The sequence below is a fragment of the Gavialis gangeticus genome, unplaced genomic scaffold (assembly GCF_001723915.1).
Source record: "Gavialis gangeticus isolate Ggan-Ray unplaced genomic scaffold, GavGan_comp1, whole genome shotgun sequence".
In the NCBI taxonomy this organism is placed as follows: Eukaryota; Metazoa; Chordata; order Crocodylia; family Gavialidae; genus Gavialis; species Gavialis gangeticus.
The window spans coordinates 11590259-11598849 of NW_017729006.1; the positions used below are offsets into that span (position 1 = coordinate 11590259).

The 8591-nt window shown below is 41.0% G+C and overlaps 2 long non-coding RNA genes across 2 annotated transcripts in view; one reads left to right on the forward strand and one right to left on the reverse strand.

Annotated features, from left to right (window-relative positions):
* The window catches only part of LOC109291719, a 109433-nt gene that overhangs the window by 33328 nt on the left and 67514 nt on the right, over window positions 1–8591 (forward strand). The gene's annotated exons all lie outside the window — the stretch shown is intronic.
* The window catches only part of LOC109291723, a 53364-nt gene continuing 50620 nt past the window's right edge, over window positions 5848–8591 (reverse strand). Inside the window, exon 2 of the long non-coding RNA XR_002095935.1 lies at window positions 5848–6320. This is a non-coding gene — a long non-coding RNA (uncharacterized LOC109291723). The remainder of the gene's footprint in view (window positions 6321–8591) is intronic.

The following is an 8591-nucleotide window of genomic DNA, read 5'->3' on the forward strand; positions in this document are numbered from 1 at the left end:
TTGGGGGGGGGGGGGGTTGGGCCTCTTTGGAGCTCTTGACTGTATTTTAACAAACTTGCAGCAGCTGGATATTGGCCACTGTGGTCTCTCTCCTTTACCTGTGGCAGGTTAGGATACTGTCTTGTAGCTTTGTCAGGGTTGACTGTATGGTTTTGCTAAGGGGTTAGACAATGGATTTGTATGGGATAGTTTGGGTAGGGATCAGGCAGGCAACTGAACTAGATGACCTGTAAAGGTCCCTTCAAGCCCTATTTCTCTGATTCTATTAAATGTTTTGCCAATAATAGATATGTGCAAGATCATCTTCTGTATCCATCTCATGCAAATTAAAAAAAAATCTTAAGTTTCTCCTGGAAGAGTGTGCAGCACCAGGGAAGGGCAATTGCACCACATATCAGTGTGCCCTAACAATGGCTCTACATACATGCTTTTGTTTTAGGGTGACAAAAAGTGAGCATCCACATGTTCTTGCAGTTTTGTTTTCCTAAGAAAATGTGTGATCTGTCACAAAAATGGTGGATCCACAAGAAAAATGTTGCTGTCATAGGAAGCTTTTCCATGACAAATCTAACAGTGCAGAGGTTTGAGAGAGACCCTTAGCATCCCACAGTATTCTGCTCTCCCTTCTCTCCTCCAGGAGGGAGGGAGGGAGGGAGACCAGCTGGCTTTCTGGTAGCCCACTTAGCTGGTGAGCTGTCAGCAAGTCCTGCGGGACTGGCTTGTACACAACAATGGTGATAGTGCTGCAGTGGCAGTATGGGCCAATCGAGTGGCAGATACACGATCTATGATTGTCTAAGGATCAAAATCTGTGATCAAATGCAGTGTAAGATCTCATTATTGAAACACATGCCTCCAATCATGTTAAGAATAGAGGCACCAGCTATTTGACAAATAAGCATTACTGCAACTTCTACCTACTGGGTTTTTATTTATTCCTAAACCTCAATATGTTTTAGCTGAAAAGAAAACCTGTCCTGTGGCTAAATAATTATTGGCCTTTGCAGTGATTTATAATGTATTTGTATGTTCCCTGGACATTTTTCTGCTTTGATAGCATTGTTGAGATCAACAGTAAAGAGGATGACAACTTTCATTACCTCTGTGATTTTTTTCTTGCTGCTTAAAATGTGATTTCCCTGCACAGCAGATGAGCGCTAGATCATGTCTCACTGTACAGTTGAGAACTGGACCTGCAGGGATCATTCGTGTACATATATTTATGTATGCTTCTCACCTTGTGTATACGTACTGTATATGATTGCTACTGCAGTACATTAATCATGCAAACCAAGCTGTATGGTGATAATCTAGCAGTGAAGTTAGATATAAATTAGAATTGTATGTAAATTACGATCTGACCCGGACATGAATTCTATCCCCAAAGGATCTCCGGGATCTGCACCCCACATCTGTTTCTCCCAAAGTGAGATAATTGCTTGTTTTGGGATATTAGCTGTATGAGCACAGAGTTATAGAAAGCACCTGCTTTGCTTGTGGAATGCTTGCTCTCTGGGTTAATTTTTTTTTTAACATTCCTTTATGCTTTTAATTGATGTGATAGGTTGTTGGCAGGGTCTTTTAGGAAGTGTTGAGTGAAGCAGATGGGCTTCATGGTCAGAGCATCATCCCTAACTTTATTTCCTACTACATGGCCTCCTTTTTTCCCACCATTCTTTGCCAAAGGTTGTCTTTGTGCTGCGCAATGCACAAAGGAGAAGTCATACAGAAGTGATTTTAAAGTACCACGCACTGGGAACATGTGTCAGAAAAAATAAATGGGGGTTTCACAGGCTATTTAATCTGATCAGCCTTTCTATCAAAATCCTTCTTTGCCTTTTAAAACTAGCTGTGAACAAAAAGCTGTTTTTCTCAATGTCACCTTTTGCTCACTGTGTTAAGATGACTGAAGATTGTTTCCACATTATTTTTCCTCCTGACGAGATACTTTTCTAGAATTGAAATAAGGACTTGGTCAAGGCTCCTGAGTACAAAATGCTGCTCCTAAATGCTGTTTGAAATGTCATTTTACATTTCATACCATTTTTATTTGCAACAATAGAAATTCAGGTCCACTTAAAGAGAAAAAAATCAATTAATGCCACTTTCCATAAGTAACCCCACAACAACAGACTGGGCTATGCACAAACATGATGTGAGCTGTGCTCATGTCTGTTGTCTGCCTGTCAGTTTGGCTCTTGTGTGCTGGGAAAAGGGAGACTATTACAAGAATCCTGCTCTCTGTCATGTTTTATGCACTGGTAGCAAACAAGCAAGGAAATGAAGGCATCTATTCAAAGTCACTGAAGAAGAGCAATGATACGTATTGATCCGTGGAGAAAATACAATGATCAGATTTGTATTTCAAGGATTTAGGAGTGAAAGAAAAAAACTGTTTAAATATAATAAATACCTTTTTATTCAGACCTCTTAAGAAATCACATGACATGATAGTACAATATTTTAGTTCTGTATTATATACTTTGCATTGCTGTAGTGCTTTTCCACCGCCAATTTTAAGGTGTTTTTGAAGATTAATAAATTAATCCTTTCAATGATTCCGAGAGATTTTAGGAGTAGCTACAACTACCCAGAGAAGAGTACAGGTCTGAAAAGCGGTAGGACCCATATTTTCTAACAGTCCCAATAATTTGGGGTTCCTCTGCTCCTTGGTGCTGAGTCAGGAGGAGAAGAGAGCTTTGTAGAGAGCTTTGGATAAGTTGAGCAGGCACAGATCCCCATCAATATTAATAACAGCTGTAGGTGCTTGTTTAAGAGTAACTGTCATATGGTTTTAAAATCTGTACTTAATTGTTTTTCCTGTGTATTCAACTTTTATTTTAGCATACTAACTGATACTTGAAGTACTTGAATAGCTTGATGGGACTAAAAGAACTTCTTTCCCTTGTATACTAAGCAGGACAAGATTGGCAACAGGGGAAACACATACTGAGCACATTATGTTTCAGCTCTTCAGTGACAAGCTAAGTGTTTGATTTTTCTTCAGTAGCAACCCCCTCCATTATAGTGTATAATCATTTCTGAGGAAATCACACTAACCTAGGTAAAAGTGTGATGGATCAAAGTTGGAAATGTGGTACAGTTAGATCTCCAAAGGTCACAGCTGAAGTATGATGCTCCCGGTAAGTTCTTTAATACAAAGAACTGAAAAAAAATGATCATGGAAGTCATTTGCATAACGTATCTAGAGAAATACAGGGATATTAATCTCTCAGTGAATTACCTGGTTTTAAAATTTATAAATGCTTACAGATAGGAATCAAATGGATTAGTCAGGGCTTCAGTTCATAACAGAAGATGCCAGGGTGTTTAAATCTGTGTATTAAAAGCTGGTTGTGGGAATTGTTGCACCAGTGTTTTATAGGGGATGTTTTTATTTTAAAAATGCGGAAAAAAATTGAGTATTTTATCCTATGAAACAATCACTGTAATGTCAGACAAAGTGTGGAGCATGCATATTACTACACGATGATATACAATGAGAATACTGGTTAGCTTTGTCCTTAATTGGGTGTAAAGTTATAAATGATTGGTTTCTCATGCATCCTCATCTAGTCAATGTGTACGCTGCTACCTGCTCTTGCACTAGCTGGGTCATAGTTTTTGTTCCCTGATCTATTGTAAAGGATGAATTTCCTGTATATCTTGGAGTCATCATTTTAATGCCTTTGGTTATAGGAATTTGGCCAGGATGGAAATTTGGGGATATGTCAATAGGACAAAATGGGCTGCATGCGTATCAAGTGTTGCCTGATTATAAAGCAGGGCTTATTTATGGGGTGCAGGGAGCAGAGCAGTGGGAGAAATAGTGGTGATGTTACTGTAGGGTTTTAGGCTATGTCAACTTGTCTATCCTTCCTAAGGCCTTTGGATCTTTGCACTCCCTCTCCCTTGTTGGCTTATAGCTGAGACCTGATTTCCACAGGCCACATTCCGTTCCTCCTGGATTTGGTTGGCTCCATGTTACTAACCCAGTGGTGTAAGGGGGACCACAGCCTCCAGTGCCCACTTAGAAAGGGGCATGAAAACAGCAGCTACTGGTGCAAGCAGCGAATGTTGCCACCAGAGCACAGACCTGGTAATTTATGCTTCTGTACTAACCCCACTCTTACTCTTCTGGCAGAAGCGTATCCAAGGCAGGATTTCCAGAAGCACTCAGCTTTGTCCTCACTGTTTTTGTCTAAGTAATATCTTCACTGGCTTCAACAAGATGAGTTAGGCCAGCACCAACTGCTTCTGAGACTCCTACCTTAGTTTGTTCTATTTTTCTTCACTTACTCTTTGGTTTTATTTTGCTTGTGCAATATAAGCATTCAATATGTAATGATATAATTGATTACGTCAAGTTAAGATTGTGTTCAGAACATAATATACGTCATTTTAAATACTGATCTAAAAATAAACTTTTCCCTCGTATTGCTTTTGAAACATTTCAAGTGAACTACAGAGGATTTTCAAAATTTATGGTTGTGTCCTTGAATCTTTCTTTTTTTTTGGTGGGGGTGGAGGGAGGTGATGTGAGGTGATTCATTCTTTCTAGCCTGCTATGTATTTGATAGTTTGCTTGTTTTCAAAATTTGTCCTCCTGCTGCTGTATTTTAAAATACTAGCAATGTCAAGTCTGGATTTAGTGGAAGAATAATGGAGTTCCTAATAAACTCTTTGGAGCTCTTATACCTCGGAAGAAAAAGACAGGAGTACTGTCCATGCTTTTTTAAAAACACCTATCTTAAAGTGTATTCTTTAGGCATTAGAGCTAAACAGGCATGAACAACAAATGACATCCACTTTAGACAGGAAATCATAACAGGCTGAGTAATTAAAACTAATTTCAATAGCACTGAAATCACAAGCGTTTCCCAGGATGGGGAAGGTCTGAATGTTTAATGCAAAGAAAAAAGGCAAACCCCCACTCTTCTTACCCTCAATATTTTTGAGAGAAACCTTTCAGGATTTTTCATCATTCAGAAAGAAACAAACAGGCAAAAAAAACCACTTGTTTTTTTCCTCACAGAGGACACTCAAAGTAGCATGTAAAAGCCAGGCCTCCAGTTTTGTAAACCAAGTTCCACTGACTTCATTGGAACCAGCAGAGAATCTGGGCAATTTTGTTTATTACCATGTATGCGCTGGGCTTAGAATACTTTATGCTTTAACATTTTATGTCCAAAAGTCAAAAGCTTCTTTAGTATAGGAGGATTTGAGGCCAGTCTTACTAAGGACAGAGGAAAAAAACAATCACCAATAAAAATTCCCTTTTGAGTCTGAGAGATTGGTTGACAACAGAGCTCCAAACTGATTAAAGAAACAGCATTTATATTTATAGTAAGAGGAAAAACATGTAGGAAAAATATGTGCCTCAGTGATAACCTGTCCCATGACTTCAAATACATTGCTCTCTAGTGACAAGGCAACTCACAGATTAGCTTGATTGTGTATGCTCTTCATTCACTTATGAACTTATTTGTTTTTTGAAATTCAAAAGTTTTTCTCTACTTTGACTACAACAGTCAGCCCCACATGGTACTTGCATTAGACAATGATCCTGTTATTAAATGGTACTGCTTTTATTCATTCCTTTTATCCTTTTATTCATCCATTTATCTTGCCTTAAATTGCTTTATCATTGTCCAAAAAGTTTGATTTCTTTCACATAAATACAGTAAAATTACAGAGAACAGTTGGTTAGATAACTAGATGGAACTGTGCCTATAATTAGGGATAATTCATAAGCAAGGACCACAATTACCACAGTTTATACTGAACAACAGGGCTGGGGGTATTTATCCTCATGTTTTGAATGGTTTAATAAGAACTACCTATATCTTAATATTAAAATAACAATTTATTGGCAGTGCATCTTACAGTAACTCTTACATGCCTGCTGAACAAAGACCCTACACTGCAAGACAGGCTACCTTTAGGGACTTATGGCCAGATCGAAAAAAATGTACTTCGGTGCCTATCCCCTATTTAGGTACCTAAATCCCACTGATTCCAATGGGAGTTAGGTGTCTAAATACCTTTGTGGATCTGGGCCTTGGGGTAGCAACTAAGGATACATTTGCTGATGTCTGTGCATCGAAAATCTTTTCTCCAGGTTCCCAGTTGACTGTGGTAGGGTGCAACCCTGGTGTTGTGAAGTAGCCGTTCTCTGATCGGTGACGGCCTGATTCACAACACCAGCTGCAGCACTGTACCATCCAGACTGACACAGCTGGGTCTCCACACCACATCTTCAACAGGATGCTCTTTCCAAGCTGCTCATGTGGTCTGTCTGTGCTCCTCACTGTTACAAGCTAGAAAACAAAGAAATAGTGTTAGATCATCTAATACAGCTAGCTCTATAATCACTGCCTGATTGTTTAAACATTATAAAATGTTAAGGAATATTTTTGTAATAAAAATGAGAAACTAATGCAATGTTCATGTTTTAGTACTTATTTTAAAACATAAATTAAATGTAGCACAACACAGGTAATTGTGTAAAGCTGGCTTGTTGTGGTTTGCGTTAGACAAGGTTTTTTCCTTCCTTTATTCTTCTCTCAGACAGAAAGCAGCAGGTAGGGGATGTAACCCAGAACAGCCTGCTTAATGTTCACAGAGGGAGTTTTCTCTCTCAGGACAAAGTCTTCCGGGGCTTATCCCTCCTAACACCATGGCTGCTTCAACAGTTACACTGCCATTAGTTTTCACTCTTTTCAAGCCAGCATCTTTTAGAGATGCATGTTTAGAACTGCATGTTTCTCCAAGGTGGGTATTATGGAATGGGTATGTTAAACATGATAATAGGGAGGCAGCCTCGAAATTAGGACTCCCTAAGTCTCTAAATGCTGGAAATCATAAGGGGCCAAGTCAGTCTTGCCAAGCTCTGCATAAATCCTCTTCCCCAAAGCATCTGCTCTGTGACACTGAGATACAGAATACTGGGCTAGATGAACCTGTGGTATGATCTAGGATAGCAGCTCTTACGTTCTTATGCTGCATAAAGCAGTTTTAGTTCCTCTTTGGGTTCACTCCTAGGATTTAGCTGTATATGTTGGTGTAGCATCAAGCAGTACAACTACTCCACAATTCTGCTCCTTCTCCAAATACTGCCCTCTACAGAGAGAGTTGCAGAGAATGAGAAAAGCAGGATGTAGTTCTTCTTCCCTTGCCTGCTCCCTGTTCTATATTTACCTGCAGAAGCTGAAGAGCACATTCAACCTTGTGTCAGAAGTGCCACACTCTTGTTAAAACCCTACTGGACATTAGGGCTAGAGACTGACATTCAAAAAGCCTGAGCCTGAATTGATTCAATCTTTGCAGGTTACTCTAACCTGCAAAGCTCGAACTGATTTGAAGGTGGATAAACATTCCCTTTTCATTCCAGAAATGGAGGCACATGCCTGTAGTGGCTCAGGATAGAAGCCAGGGTGGCACTAGAGCAGCCCTCCAATCCCATCTATAGTGCTGAGCTGAGAAGGGCATGGCCAGGCCCCTCACAGGATGCTCTTATTATTCCCCTTCCTCCCCACCCCCAGCAGCCCAGCCAGGAATGTTTATTACCCCTAACTCAGTGTTTATCAACCCATTAAGAAAACAATGCCTTTCTCCATTAACTAACGGAGCTCTTCTTAAACAGCTTTTCCAAGGAAGCTCATTAAGCTACCTGTTGATTAGCTCCAAAAAGCCTGTCTGCTTTTGTCTTCTCCCACAGCACAGACTGTAGCTAGCAAGTGGTTTGCTAGCTAATGCTGAGGTGTCTGTATAAGGCAGAGGGTGGGGGGAATAATCCCTGCTTGGTGGGGAGAAGCCAGGCAGATGCTCTGTGCCTGCAAATCTCTGCTGGAGCTCTGGCCAGGGAGCAGAAGGGAGGGGCAAGCTCTGCTGTGGAGCAGAAAGCCCCATCCAGCCCAGAGAACATGCCAGGATGTTGGGGATGTAGTTGCAGTGGATGTAGTGTTTCTGGACTTCAGGAAGGCCTTTGACACCGTCTCCCACCCCATTCTCATTAAAAAGCTAGGTGACCGTGGCACTGATGCCTACACAGTCAGACGGATTGCGAATTGGCTGAGGGGTCGCACCCAGAGAGTTGTGGTGGATGGGTCATATTCGACCTGGAGGGAAGTGGGCAGTGGAGTCCCCCAGGGCTCGGTCTTTGGACCCGCACTGTTCAATTTCATTATTAGTGACTTGGATGATGGGGTGAAAAGCACCCTGTTTAAATTCGTATGACACCAAGATTTGGGGTGAAGTGGTGGGCATGCTAGAAGGGAAGGACAGATTACAATGGGACCTAGACAGGTTACAGGGGTGGGCAAATGAAAATAGGATGGGATTCAATACTGACAAGTGCAGGGTGCTGCACTTGGGCAGTAGGAACCAGCAGCATACCTATAGGCTGGGGAACTCCCTTCTCGAAAGCACAGTGGCAGAAAGAGACCTTGGAGTCATTGTTGACTCCAGGATGGACATGGGCCGACAATGCGAGAACACGGTCAATAGGGCTAACCATACCTGGTTGTGCATCCACAGATGATTCACAAGCAGAGCCAAGGAGGTGATCCTCCCCCTCTGTGCAACACTGG